The sequence below is a fragment of the Leucopleurus acutus genome (genome assembly GCF_964270905.1).
Source record: "Leucopleurus acutus genome assembly, chromosome: 6".
Lineage (NCBI taxonomy): Eukaryota > Metazoa > Chordata > Mammalia > Artiodactyla > Delphinidae > Leucopleurus > Leucopleurus acutus.
In genome coordinates, this window is record NC_139149.1 from 37,892,936 (window position 1) to 37,907,129 (window position 14,194).

The following is a 14,194-nucleotide window of genomic DNA, read 5'->3' on the forward strand; positions in this document are numbered from 1 at the left end:
TGCAAAAGAGGGCAAGCCCATCCCTGGCTGACATGTTTTAGACAGCCAAGCAAATTCACACTGATCCACAGTCCTCGTGAGGGTAAAAGATAATACTGAGGGATAAATACGGAAAAGCTGATTTGCTGCCCATCCTCAGAGTCCAGCACAGGGCTGAGGGGGCCAGCTGCATCCTTTTATACTCTTCTTCTCAGGGAAATGGTACTGCTACAGCATGGCACCTTGGAAATTTTTCCTGCTTGCCTTGGGAGAGGTTTGCTCAACTCACTTTGGGAAGGTTATTTCAACGTTCTGCTGCATCAGGACTTTGTGAGCGGTGAACACCCAAACCCCAAAGACACACATGCATCCCTGGCTGCCCTCGGTAAGCACGGAGAGAATCTCACCAGTCAAGAAGGGAATATTCTGGATTTTGCCTGATAATTCTTGGGTTGACATTTTTGGGCATCCCTGAAACAACCACTCTTGCTGCAGCTGCTGCCTGGGCTGTTCTCGCTTCAGACTCAGTACTTGCCAAGATCTGCCTAGAAAGAAGTGTTTCCCACTGTGGGCCTCACACAGTGAAATGGCATCAGACCGAAGTCCTCTGTTTCAGGGTCTAATTAGCCTGTAGCTTTAGGAAGTGGAACAAAACATCTACATTTTTGTAGGATGTCACTTGAAAGTGTTAGCTGAATAGCCTCAGCTGTTCAAATAGTAGAGCTAGATACGGTGGGGTATGTGGAGGGGGATGGGCCGGGCTGAGGGGCGTGGGTACTGGAGGGAGGTATCCGTAGTCCTGGCAAGAACGGTCCAGGCTTCTTTGAGATTTAAAGGGCTAACCCAGAGGTAGCTGCGCATTTTATTTTCTTCTTGAAAGAAGCCTGTTTTGTTTGCTAAGTGCTCCTTGTGTGAAGCTGCGTTGTGGAGAGAGAAACATTTCTTTCCCTTGGTTCAGGTGGGGTGAGGGCTTCACTTGGAAGGGAGGCTCCGTGGCAGGTGCGGGCTGGAAGGTGATTCCAAGTGAACCGATCCCTAGGCCTGTTACCTCGCCTGAGAAATGAGAAGTTTGGATGAGATCGGTTTCCTAGGCTCGCCCGTCAGTGATTTGCACCTGAAGTGCTTATTCCCAAACCACTCCGCTCTCCAGAATCGGAATTCTCGGGAGCAGTGATCTGCGTGTTGGGCAGGCATCCGGTGATCTTCATTCTCAAGGATGTTTGGCCTGTGTGATCTCTCACAAGTCTGTCAGCTCTAAAACTGTTGGCTAAGTCTGGAAGGCAGTGATTCCTAACTAGTCTTGAGACCCAAGGCTTTTTGCAAATCTAAGGACAGCTGTGGATGCTCTCTTCAGGAAAAAAAATGTCTGTAGGCAGAATGCGGAATCCAGTTTCAAGGTTTGTGATCCTTGATGAAGAATTCCTACTCTAAAGTCAACTCAAAAGAGAACCTAAGCACCTGGAATCGTGGATAGCACAAAGTAACTGCTCACTAAAGGTAGGTTATTCTTTTTATGTCTCCCACCTTTTTCCTATGATATACTAGTATTATCTTCATTTTTTAGATGAGGAAACTGGGGCATAGAGAGATTAACATACCTTGTAAGTGGGGAATGGATTTTAACCTAAATGATCTGATTCCAGAACCAGTGAACTTAAAATTCTGGGTTACCTAATAAAGTGGGGTGTGTAAAGTGGGGATGGGGGAGGGTGGAACGGTCGGAAAAGGCCTTTCTGAGCTCTTCCAGTTCTGAACTAACTTGCCCCTGTCCCCATCATTTTCACCCTGAGGGTCTCGGTTCTTGGTTTCTACAGCCCACAACGAAAGGGGCTGGCCTCCCCTCTTCCTGTTCAGCGGGGTCCGACTCCCACGCTCTGCGATCCACTTCCCCCCGGGCCAGGCTGTGTGGAAACAGGCCGGGCCCTGGCTTCCCGCCGCTTGCCAAGGACTAACCGTCCCAGGTGTCTCCTGTTAAGCGGTCGCCGGGGCCTCCCTTCCACCCCGCGGAGAATTCCCGAAGAGTCCGAGGCCCGGGCTGCTCGCGGCGGGCGGGGCCCACCTGTCTCGGCCCCGCCCCCTTCCCGGGCGTCCCAGGTGGCTCGGGGCGGGGAGGGGCCGCACCAACGCCAGCCAGCCGCCAGTGAGCTGCCAGCCGGGACCGGGAGCAGGGAGCCGGCCGGACGCGCGGACGGGCCCGGCGAGCGCGGCGGAGCTGGTGAGCCGGACGGGCACAGCGGGCTGGGGGCGGCGGTCGGCGGGGGACGGCGGGCTCCGCGCCCGGGTCCTGCGGGGCCGAGCGGCTGCGGCGGGCAGTGCGGGGCTCGCCTGCCTGGCGCGTCGGGGGAGCGAGCGCGCCGGGGTCGCGGCACAGCGGAGGGCTCGGGGGTCCCGTAGCTGCCCGGGGGCGAACAGCTGCGACCCTCTGCACCGGGCTGGAGCTGGGGGCGGGGGCGGGCGCGGGGACAGGGCCGGGGCTCCGTGGGTCTCTGAGCGGCCCGGACGGCGCGGAGGCGCTCTGTCCGCGGCGCTGGTGGGGAGAGGGGAGGCTGGGGGCTCTACTGCTGCGGAGAGCGCGGAGCTGCGCGGGGGGCTCAGGCCAGCGGGGGAGACCCGAGCGAGCTCCCGCCTCTCCCTCTGCGGCGCTTCCCAGGGGCCCGCTCAGGTGTCACTGCTCCTTCTTCCCGGCGCTTTACTTTTGTTGCTGGTGTTGAGTGTCCGACATACACCTGGGTTAGTTACCTGGGGCTTCCAAAAAACTGGGTATGCAAGGCTGCTGTGACTCCAGGGGACTGCGCTTGTAAGGCTCCATCCAGGTCTGTGTGTCCTGGGGCGCTGTCGGGGGTTGGGGTGGAGGCGGAGGGTGCGCTGCATCTCCCAGGCCCTGGCCATCGGTGTGATAAAGTGGAAAAAGTCTAGAATTTAAATTCTAGTTACTAGCTGTGTGACCTTGAGCAAGTTGCTTAACTTCGCTGATTCTCAGTTTGCTCAGAGGTAAAAAGGGTATTATAATCATTACAACGGCCTGAAGTTATACGATGTTCATAAAGCCCATAGCACGTTGCTTGATGAAAGTTCTCTCCATTTTTTCCCTATGTGTTAATGTAACACTTCATGCCTTCCAGAGGTCCCCACTCCTTTCTGAACAGAAGGGAGATCCAGGAGGCTCAGAGTACCCTCCTTTAGGAGGGAAGGTGGTGGTGTGTGGTTTGGGGGGTGGCATTTTGTCCATTCTAACTTGTTCATGGCTAGGCCTCCTCCAGGCAGTTTTACTTCCTGACACCATTCTAGAAGCCCGGTTTGAGAGGTGACAGTGCACAGGTCCTGAATATAGAAGGGATGTTATCGGCTTGCTTTCATCATTACTGACTGTATTTGTCAGAATTCTTTTCTTTGGGTTGGGTTTGGTCACTTGAAAATTGCTTTATGCAGTATAGAGATTGATTGGGTCACATAAATGAAAAGGCTGAGGGTTTAGCTTTAGGCATAGCTTGATCCAGGGGCTCACATAGGGTTGCTGGGCTTGTTCTCTCTTTTTCCCTCTGTGTTGACTGTTCTTAGTATGGAGTGATAAAAAGCACGGCATCTCAGGCTTATCTGTTCCTTTAGAGAGAGGGGGGATAGGAGGATGTCTCTCTTTTCTTCTGTCACCTCCATCCTTATAGCAAACGTTATTGATACACTAGACCAAAGCAGGGCCAAGCCATCTCAGTGGACAGGGAGTGGGTTTCCACCATGGCAGTGGGTACTTTGCTCAGGTGCCACTGTGATAGTCAGTCCCACCCCAGGTGCCGGGGATTGGGCTGGGACAGTTCCCAATGAGAGGTCTGACTTCTGGGCAGATAAAATAGGACCTGTTCATTGCATTATCTCTGCCTTTGCTCACCACCGCCTAAAGGAAGTCTTTAGTAGAGTGTAGACTGCCTGGGTGCCATGTTCCATCTGTCAATTGTCAAGTCTTATCTCAGGCAAGGAAGGCATCCTGCATGTTCCTCCTTTGATTCCTTGTTTTGTTGTTTGCTTGTTGGTTGATTCATTCAGCATTTAATAAATGCCCAGCATACACCAGGGCCTCTGCCAAGGGTGAACATGTTTGCTTTTGAGAAGCTCACGGTCTAGTTGGAGAGGCAGATGTGCAGAGAACAGAGTCTGGGACTGTGTAACCGTCTGGGGACAAGCAAAGACTTCCCAGGGAAACTGTACTTGAGCTCTAAATTGGAGATAGTAGGGGATAGTAGGAGGAAAAGTTGCAGGGACTTCCCAGGCCAAGCGGTGTGGTGTGGTAGGGTACTTTCAGTTGTAAGTAACACTAGTTAGGTTACTTTACTGTCTTGCTTAGGAAGTCTAGAGGTAGGTGGTTCAAAGTGGCCACAGTTCTGGGTTGGCTTCTTGAAGATTCTCTGGGTTTTCCCTGCCCTGCCACAGGGTGACTGGAGCTCCATCACGCCTTCCCGTGATAACAGGTAGAGCAAAAAGGGAGGGAGACGGCTTGCTTCTCAGTGATTCTCTAGATAACAAAGGTCAGAATTTCTCAGAGGTTCCCTGTGTCACTGGCCAGAATGGTCATACGCCCGTGCTGAGCCAGTCACTGGCAAAGGAGGAGAGGGTGGCTGTGATTGTCGTGGCCCAGCCGTGTTCTGGAGCTGAGGGAGGGGTCACCTTCCCTGAGCACGTTGGTGCCCCTATCTGAAAATCGGAATTCTGTTAGCAAGGCAGAAAGCGAGACTGCCTTGCCTGTCGGGCGGTTAGGTAGCCGGTCACCCGTGTCTCCTGCAGGTGGTGACGGATGATGAAAGACATGGCCTTACAGGAAGCAGGAGAAGCTCAGGACTGTAGGGGAGGGGTAGGGTGTGGCTGAGAGGAGGGAAGGAGCTGAGGTTGGAGGCACAGTAGAGACAGGAAAACCCTGTGTTAGCTGCCCTCTGGATATCACTAAGAAGCCTAAATCTCGGTCCCATTCCTCAAAGAGCTTACACTCAAAACCTGGGAAAGTTTTTCTGGGTCTGTCACAGTCCCATAGTAACAGCAACAGTGGCTCACTCTGTGGGGGTAACTGTGCGGGGATTAGGGTGGAGGAGTTTAGGGAGGGGCCGTGTGCAGTTTGAAGAAGCCTCACAGCTGGTTCTGCCGTGCCCCCCACTCCCCAGTGCCCCCTTCACCTTCTCCCCTGCCCCTTATTGAGAACATTTGCTCTAAATCATGTCTTTATTTCGGAGTCCTTACCTGTCGTCTAGCTAACAGGCTGGGACTTGGAGAAGATGCAGTTAGTGGTAGATCCTGGACTAGAAAACAGTTCTCCTGATGATAGTCCAGCGGGTGAATACTATATAATCGTGTTCAGTAGGGAACCAGCCTCCACTGTCTACTGCTTTTAAAGCGTTTAGCCTGTTTTCATTTGAAGTATGAAGTGAGAGCTGCCTTTTGTTTCCATTTGATGTGGTGGACATGGGTGGGCATTTGGTGTTAGATTGGGCAACCAGGATACTACTTCTCATATTCCTCCATCCTCAGTGTCTAATTAGCACAGAAATTGGCAGAAAGATCTAGTCACTAATCCTGGAAGAAAGGAGGGAGAGGATGCCAACATATCTTGTTGTTTCCCTCAACAGCCCTGCCCAGGGCTGCCCAGGCAGAGCGTGAGGGAATGAGGTAGACAATTGCCTTGGGCAGTCATTAATTCACAAATGTTTATTGAACACCTACTGGATGGCGGACACTGCCCTGGGGTTGAAAGGAATATATGAGAACGTTAAAATCTCTGTTCTCATGGAGCTTACAGTCTACTGGAAGGGGACCTATTTATGTTTTGTCTCCTATGTCAGGTGATGAGAAGTACTATAATGAAAAATAAGGCAGGTTAAGAGAAGCCTGCAGTAGTTGGAAACAGTCTGGGCATAGTGCTAGAAATCATCAAGGTTTAGTCTGTCTCTGGTTTCCAGCAGAGAAATATGGCCTAAGCAGGTATGGTACTGGCCAAAAAAGGCGTTCCCTTGGAGGAAGAGGATCACATATTAAATAACTTGATCTTAAGGAATTTCTTTCATGTGGAATCTCTTGGTTTGTTTGTTCTACTGTCCCTCACATTGTTACCAAACGTGATTTACAATGACTTACAAAACATGGTACCAGGTGATGAGAAATAAATGAAGAAATACGAGCAAAGGGAAAATAAGGGTCCTTTCTTTCATCATTGTTTTCCAGAATTGTTTAGATTTGGTAGCAGGGGAAGAAGGAAGTACGGTGATTAAAAATGTGGTGATTCATGCTCAGGGTTCATTATTTAAAAGGTGACAGTGTAAAGTTTTGATGTCTCAGAAGCTTATAACTTATTTGGGTATGTGTGAAGAGCCAGTTTTATTTGATAGGAAAAAATAGTCTGAGTTCAAAGAAAACTACTAGTATTATTTCTTTAGGTCAGTACAAAGTGCACCAAAGGTTCACAGAGCTCAAAAGCCTGATTCCAGAGTCAAAATAATATGGTATAAATAAAAAATTAGTGAGAAGGTGAGTTTGGACTCATAACTGGCTGGGAAAAATACACAAATTTCAAATAAAAATTTACAGCATAGATGGGTTACACAAAGGTAATTTTGATTACCTATTTTTATTGGGTTGTTTGTTTTCTTATTGTTGAGTTTTGACAGCTCTTTACATAACCTGGATATATGTCCTGTGTCAGAAATATGATTTTCAAATCAGTTCTCTCAGTCTGTGCCTTATCTTTTTGTTCCCATAGCAGTGTCTTTCTCAGGGCAAAAGTTTTTTTAACATTGGTAAACCAATTTATCAATCTACTTATGGATCAGAATTTTGTTGTTGTACCTAAGAATTCTTTGCCTAACTAAAAGTCTTGACATTTTTCTACATTTTCTTCGAGAAGTTTCATAGTTCTATGTTTTACACTTAGATTTATGATTCATTTTGGGTTAATTCTTATGTAAGGTGTAAACTCTGAGTCAAGGATTTTTTTTTTTTTTTGGTATGTGGAATTCCAGTTGTCTCAGCACCATTTGTTGAGAAGACTATCCTTTCCCTGTTGATTTATCTTGACATTTTTGTTGAAAATCAATTGGCCATAATTGTAAGGGTTTATTTTTGGATTCTCAGTTTTATTCCATTGATCTAGAGGCCTACTTTATGCCAACACTACACTCTCTTGATACTGTGACTTTATAATAAATTTTGAAAGCAAGTAGTATAAATCTCCCAATTTTATTCCTTTTCAAACTCGTTATGGCTCTCCTAGTTCCTTTGCCTTTTGATATAAGTTGTAGAGTCAGCTTGTCAGTATCTGTGAAAAATTCTGCTGGGATTTTGAATGGATTGCATTGAATCTATAGATTTGTTTAGGAAGAATTGACATCTTTACAATACTGAGTATTCCAATCCATGAACACAATATGGCTTATCTCTTTAATTCTGTTTTCATTTTTCTATCAGCATTTGTTTTCAGGGTATAGATCTTCTACATGTTTTGTTAGATTTATACTTAAGTATTTCATTATGGGGGTTGCTATTGTTGCTCGTATATAGAAATACAATTGATTTTTGTATATTGACATTGTATTCTGTTACCTTGCTAAAGTCAATTATTGTTCTAGGAGGTTTATTTATAGATTCTTCAGAATTTTCTGTGTAGTCATGTCATCTGTGAATAAAGACAGCTTTATTTCTTCCTTTCCAATAGGATGCATTTTTATTTTTTTTAACACCTTTATTGGAGTATAATTGCTTTACAATGGTGTGTTAGTTTCTGTTTTATAATAAAGTGAATCAGCTATACATATATCCCCATATCTCTTCCCTCTTGAGTCTCCCTCCCTCCCACCCTCCCTATCCTACCCCTCTAGGTGGTCTCAAAGCACCGAGCTGATCTCCCTGTGCTATGCAGCTGCTTCCCACTAGCTATCGATTTTATATTTAGTAGTGTATATATGTCCATGCCACTCTCTCACTTTGTCCCAGCTTACCCTTCCCCCACCCCCCGCCATGTCCTCAAGTCCATTCTCTAGTAGGTTTGCAGCTTTATTCCCGTCCTGTACCTGGGTTTTTCATAACCATTTTTTTTTAGATTCCATATATATGTGTTAGCATACAGTATTTGTATTTCTCTTTCTGATTTACTTCACTCTGTATGACAGATTCTAGATACATCCACCTTACTACAAATAACTCAGTTTCGTTTCTTTTTATGGCTGAGTAATATTCCATTGTATACATGTGCCACATCTTCTTTATTCATTCATCTGTTGATGGACAGTTAGGTTGCTTCCATGTCCTGGCTATTGTAAATAGAGCTGCAATGAACATTGTGGTACATGACTGTTTCTGAATTCTGGTTTTCTCAGGGTATATGCCCAGTAGTGGGACTGCTGGGTCGTATGGTAGTTCTGTTTGTAGTTTTTTAAGGAACCTCCATACTGTTCTCCATAGTGGCTGTATCAATTTACATTCCCACCAGCAGTGCAAGAGGGTTCCCTTTTAACCACACCCTGTCCAGCATTTATTGTTTGTAGACTTTTTGATGATGGCCATTCTGACTGGTGTGAGGTGATACCTCATTGTAGTTTTGATTTGCATTTCTCTAATGATTAGTGATGTTAAGCATCCTTTCATGTGTTTATCTATATATCTTCTTTGGCAATCTGTATAGCTTCTTTGGAGAAATGTCTATTTAGGTCTTCTGCCCATTTTAGGATTCGGTTGTTTGTTTTTTTGATATTGAGCTGCATGAGCTGCTTGTAAATTTTGGAGATTAATCCTTTGTTAGTTGCTTCACTTGCAAACATTTTCTCCCATTCTGAGGGTTGTCTTTTCGTCTTGTTTATGGTTTCCTTTGCTGTGCAAAAGCTTTTAAGTTTCGTTAGGTCCCATTTGTTTATTTTTGTTTTTATTTCCATTTCTCTAGGAGGTGGGTCAAAAAGGATCTTGCTGTGATTTATGTTACAGAGTGTTCTGCCTATGTTTTCCTCTAAGAGTTTTATAGTGTCTGGTCTTACATTTAGGGCTTTAATCCATATTGAGTTTATGTTTGTGTATGGTGTTAGGGAGCGTTCTAATTTCATTCTTTTCAATGTAGCTGTCCAGTTTTCCCAGCACCACTTATTGAACAGGCTGTCTTTTCTCCATTGTATATTCTTGCCTCCTTTATCAAAAATAAGGTGACCATATGTGCGTGGGTTTATCTCTGGGCTTTCTATCCTGTTCCATTGATCTCTATTTCTGTTTTTGTGCCAGTACCATACTGTCTTGATTACTGTAGCTTTGTAGTTCAGCTTTGTAGTCTGAAGTCCAGGAGCCTGATTCTTCCAGCTCCGTTTTTCTTTCTCAAGATTGCTTTGGCTATTTGGGGTCTTTTATGTTTCCATACACATTGTGAAACTTTTTGTTCTAGTTCTGTGAAAAATGCCAATGGTAGTTTGATAGGGATCGCATTGAATCTGTAGATTGCTTTGGGTAGTGTAGTCATTTTCACAATGTTGATTCTTCCAATCCAAGAACATAGTATATCTCTCCATCTGTTTGTATCATCTTTAATTTCTTTCATCAGTGTCTTATAATTTTCTGCATATAGGTCATTTGTCTCCTCAGGTAGGTTTATTCCTAGGTATTTTATTCTTTTTGTTGCAGTGGTAAATGGGAGTGTTTCCTTAATTTCTATTTCAGATTTTTCATCATTAGTGTATAGGAATGCAAGAGATTTCTATGCATTAATTTTGTATCCTGCTACTTTACCAAGTCCAGTGATTAGCTCTGGTAGTTTTCTGGTAGCGTCTTTAGGATTGTCTGTGTATAGTATCATGTCATCTGCAAACAGTGACAGGTTTACTACTTCTTTTGCAGTTTGGATTCCTTTTATTTCTTTTTCTTCACTGATTGCTGTGGCTAAAGGTTCCAAAACAATGTTGAATAATAGTGGTGAGAGTGGGCAACCTTGTCTTGTTCCTGATCTTAGTGGAAATGGTTTCAGTTTTTCACCATTAAGGACGATGTTGGCTGTGGGTTTGTCATATATGGCCTTTTATTATGTTGAGAAAAGTTCCCTCTATGCCTACTTTCAGGAGGGTTTTTATCATAAATAGGTGTTGAATTTTGTCAGAAGCTTTTTCTGCATCTTTTGAGATGATCATATGATTTTTATTCTTCTATTTGTTAATATGATTTAACACATTGATTTGCGTATATTGAAGAATCCTTGAATCGCTGGGATAAATCCCACTTGATCATGGTGTATGAGCCTTTTAATGTGCTGTGGGATTCTGTTTGCTAGTATTTTGTTGTGGATTTTTGCATCTGTGTTCATCAGTGATACTGGCCTGTAGTTTTCTTTCTTTGTGACATCTTTGTCTGGTTTGGGTATCAGGGTGATGGTGGCCTTGTAGAATGAGTTTGAGAGTATTCCTCCATCTGCTATATTTTGGAAGTGTTTGAGAAGGCTAGGTGTTAGCTCTTCTCTAAATTTTTGATAGAATTCGCCTGTGAAGTCATCTGGTCCTGGGCTTTTGTTTGTTGGAAGATTTTTTTTTTTTTTTTGCAGTACACGGGCCTCCCACTGCTGTGGCATCTCCCGTCACGGAGCACAGGCTCCGGACGCGCAGGCTCGTCAGCGCCATGGCTCACAGGCCCAGCTGCTCCACAGCATGCGGGATCCTCCCGGACTGGGGCACGAACCCGTGTCCCCAGCACCGGCAGGCGGACTCTCAACCACTGGGCCATCAGGGAAGCCCTTGTTGGAAGATTTTTAATCACAGTTTCAATTTCAGTGCTTGTGATTGGTCTGTTTATATTTTCTGTTTCTTCCTGGTTCCATCTTGGAAGGTTGTGCATTTCTAAGAATTTGTCCATTTCTTCCAGGATGTCCATTTTATTGGCATAGAGTTGCTTGTAGTAATCTCTCATGACCTTTGTATTTCTGCAGTGTCAGTTTTTACTTTTCCTTTTTCATTTCTAATTCTATTGATTTGAGTCTTCTCCCTTTTTTTCTTGATGAGTCTGGCTAATCATTTATCAGTTTTGTTTAGCTTCTCAAAGAATCAGCGCTTAGTTTTAGTGACCTTTGCTATCATTTATTTCTGATCTGATCTTTATGATTTCTTTCCTTCTGCTAAATTTGGGTTTTTTTTGTTCTTCTTTCTCTAATTGCTTTAGGTGCAAGGTTAGGTTGTTTATTTGAAATGTTTTCTGTTTCTTAAGGTAGGATTGTATTGCTATAAACTTCCCTCTTAGAACTGCTTTTGCCGCATCCTGTAGGTTTTGGGTCATCGTGTTTCCATTGTCATTTGTTTCTAGGTATTTTTTGATTTCTTCAGTGATCACTTCGTTATTAAGTAGTGTATTGTTTAGCCTCCATGTGTTTGTATTTTTTACAGATCTTTTCCTGTAATTGATATCTAGTCTCATAGCGTTGTGGTGGGAAAAGATACTTGATACAATTTCAATTTTCTTAAATTTACCAAGGCTTGATTTGTGACCCAAGATATGATCTATCCTGGAGAATGTTCCATGAGCACTTGAGAAAAATGTGTATTCTGTTGTTTTTGGATGGAATGTCCTATAAATATCAGTTAAGTCCATCTTGTTTAATGTATCTTTTTTTTTTTTTTTTTGCGGTACGCGGGCCTCTCACTGTTGTGGCCTCTCCCGTTGCGGAGCACAGGTTCCGGACGCGCAGGCTCAGCGGCCATGGCTCACGGGCCCAGCTGCTCCGCGGCATGTGGGATCCTCCTGGACCGGGGCACGAACCCGTGTCCCCTGCATCGGCAGGCGGACTCTCAACCACTGTGCCACCAGGGAAGCCCTAATGTATCATTTAAAGCTTGTGTTTCCTTATTTATTTTCATTTTGGATGATCTGTCCATTGGTGAAAGTGGGGTGTTAAAGTACCCTACTATGATTGTGGTACTGTTGATTTCCCCTTTTATGGCTGTTAGTATTTGCCATATGTATTGAGGTGCTCCTATGTTGGGTGCATAAATATTTACAATTGTTATATCTTCTCCTTGGATTGATCCCTTGATCATTATGTAGTGTCCTTCTTTGCCTCTTGTAATAGACTTTATTTTAAAGTCTATTTTGTTTGATATGAGAATTGCTACTCCAGCTTTCTTCTGATTTCCATTTGCATGGAATATCTTTTTCCATCCCCTCACTTTCAGTCTGTATGTTTCCCTAGGTCTGAAGTGGGTCTCTTGTAGACAGCATATATACGGGTCTTGTTTTTGTATCCATTCAGCCAGTCTGTGTCTTTTGGTGGGAACATTTAATCCATTAACAGTTAAGGTAATTATCGATATGTATGTTCCTATTCCCATTTAGTTAATTGTTTTGGGTTTGTTATTTTAGGTCTTTTCCTTCTCTTGTGTTTATTGCCTAGAGAAGTTCCTTTAGCATTTGTTGTAAAGCTGGTTTGGTGGTGCTGAACTCTCTCATCTTTTGCTTGTTTGTAAAGGTTTTAATTTCTCCATCAAATCTGAATGATATCCTTGCTGGGTAGAGAATCTTGGTTGTAGGTTTTTCTCCTTCATCACTTTAAATATGTCCTGCCACTCCCTTCTGGCCTGCAGAGTTTCTGCTGAAAGATCAGCTGTTAACCTTATGGGGATTCCCTTGTGTGTTATTTGTTGTTTTTCCCTTGCTGCTTTTAATATGTTTTCTTTGTACTTAATTTTTGATAGTGTGATTAATATGTGTCTTGGCATGTTTCTCCTTGGATTTATCCTGTATGGGACTCTCTGTGCTTCCTGGATTTGATTAACTATTTCCTTTCCCAAATTAGGGAACTTTTCAACTGTAATCTCTTCAAATATTTTCTCAGTCCCTTTCTTTTTCTCTTCTTCTTCTGGGACCCCTATAATTTGAATGTTGGTGCATTTAATGTTGTCCCAGAGGTCTCTGAGACTGTCCTCAGTTCTTTTCATTCTTTTTTCTTTATTCTGCTTTGCAGTAGTTATTTCCACTATTTTATCTTCCAGGTCACTTATCCGTTCTTCTGCCTCAGTAATTCTGCTATTGATTCCTTCTAGAGTATTTTTAATTTCATTTATTGTGTTGTTCATCATTGCTTGTTTCCTGTTTATTTCTTCTAGGTCCTTGTTAAATGTTTCTTGCATTTTCTCTATTCTATTTCCAAGATTTTGGATCATCTTTACTATCATTCTGAATTTTTTTTCAGGTAGACTGCCTGTTTCCTCTTCATTTGCCAATTTTTAATTGGGTTATTTGTCTTTTTATTTTAGAGTTGTAAGAGTTCTTTTTATATTATGGATACAATACCCTTAACAGATACATGATTTACAAATATATTTTCTCATTCTGTAGGTTGTCTTTTCACTTCCTTGCTGGGTAGTATTCCTTGAAACACCAAAGATTTAATTTTGATAACATCCTGTTTATGTATGTTTTCTTTTTCCAGTTGTGATTTTGGTGTCATATCTAAGAATGACATGTGCCTAATCAAAAGTCACAAAGGTTTACTTCTAAGAGTTTTATAATTTTAGCTCTTCTATTTAGATATTTGATCTATTTTGAGTTAATTTTTTTATATGGTGTGAGTCAGGGATCCAAATTTATTCTTTTGCATGTAACTATCCAGTTATCCCTGCACCATTTGTTGAAAAGAGTATTCTTTCCCCCCATTGATGTCATAGCACCCTTGTCAAAAATCAATTGGTCATAAATATATACAATTACTTCTGTGCTCTGAATTCTAGTCAGTGAACTATATATCTATCCTTATGCCACTACCACACAATCTTGATTGTTTTTGTTTTGCAGTGGTTTTGAATTCTGGAAGTATAAGTCTTTCAACTTTGTTCTTTTTTTTTTTTCAAAATGACTTTGGTTATTGTAGGTCCCTTATACTTCTATACAAATTTTAGGATTAGTAGGTTAATTTCTGTAATGAATCCAATGGGGATTTTGTTAGGGATTACATTGAATCTGGAGATCAATTTGAGGATTAATGCATTTTAACAGTATTGTCTTCCAGTCATGAACACAGGATGTTTTTCCAGTTATTTAGATTTTCTTTAATTTCTTTCAGTGATATTGTTATTTTTCAGTGTTCAAGTATTGCACTTCTTTTGTAGATTTATTACTGAGCATTTTATTTCTGCTGTAGTGTAAATGAAATTGTCTCAATTTTATTTTTGGATTTTCTCTTGGTAGTGCCTAGAAATACAATTGATTCTTGTGTTTTGATTGTGTATTCTGCTACCTT

General features: G+C 43.0%; 1 protein-coding gene across 1 annotated transcript in view; it reads left to right on the forward strand.

Annotated features, from left to right (window-relative positions):
- The first annotated feature begins 2,131 nt into the window (after window positions 1–2,131).
- LYPD6B (LY6/PLAUR domain containing 6B) overlaps window positions 2,132–14,194 on the forward strand; it is a 215,431-nt gene continuing 203,368 nt past the window's right edge. The window contains exon 1 of the mRNA XM_082840756.1: window positions 2,132–2,194. The gene's annotated coding sequence lies outside the window, so the exon portion shown is untranslated. The remainder of the gene's footprint in view (window positions 2,195–14,194) is intronic.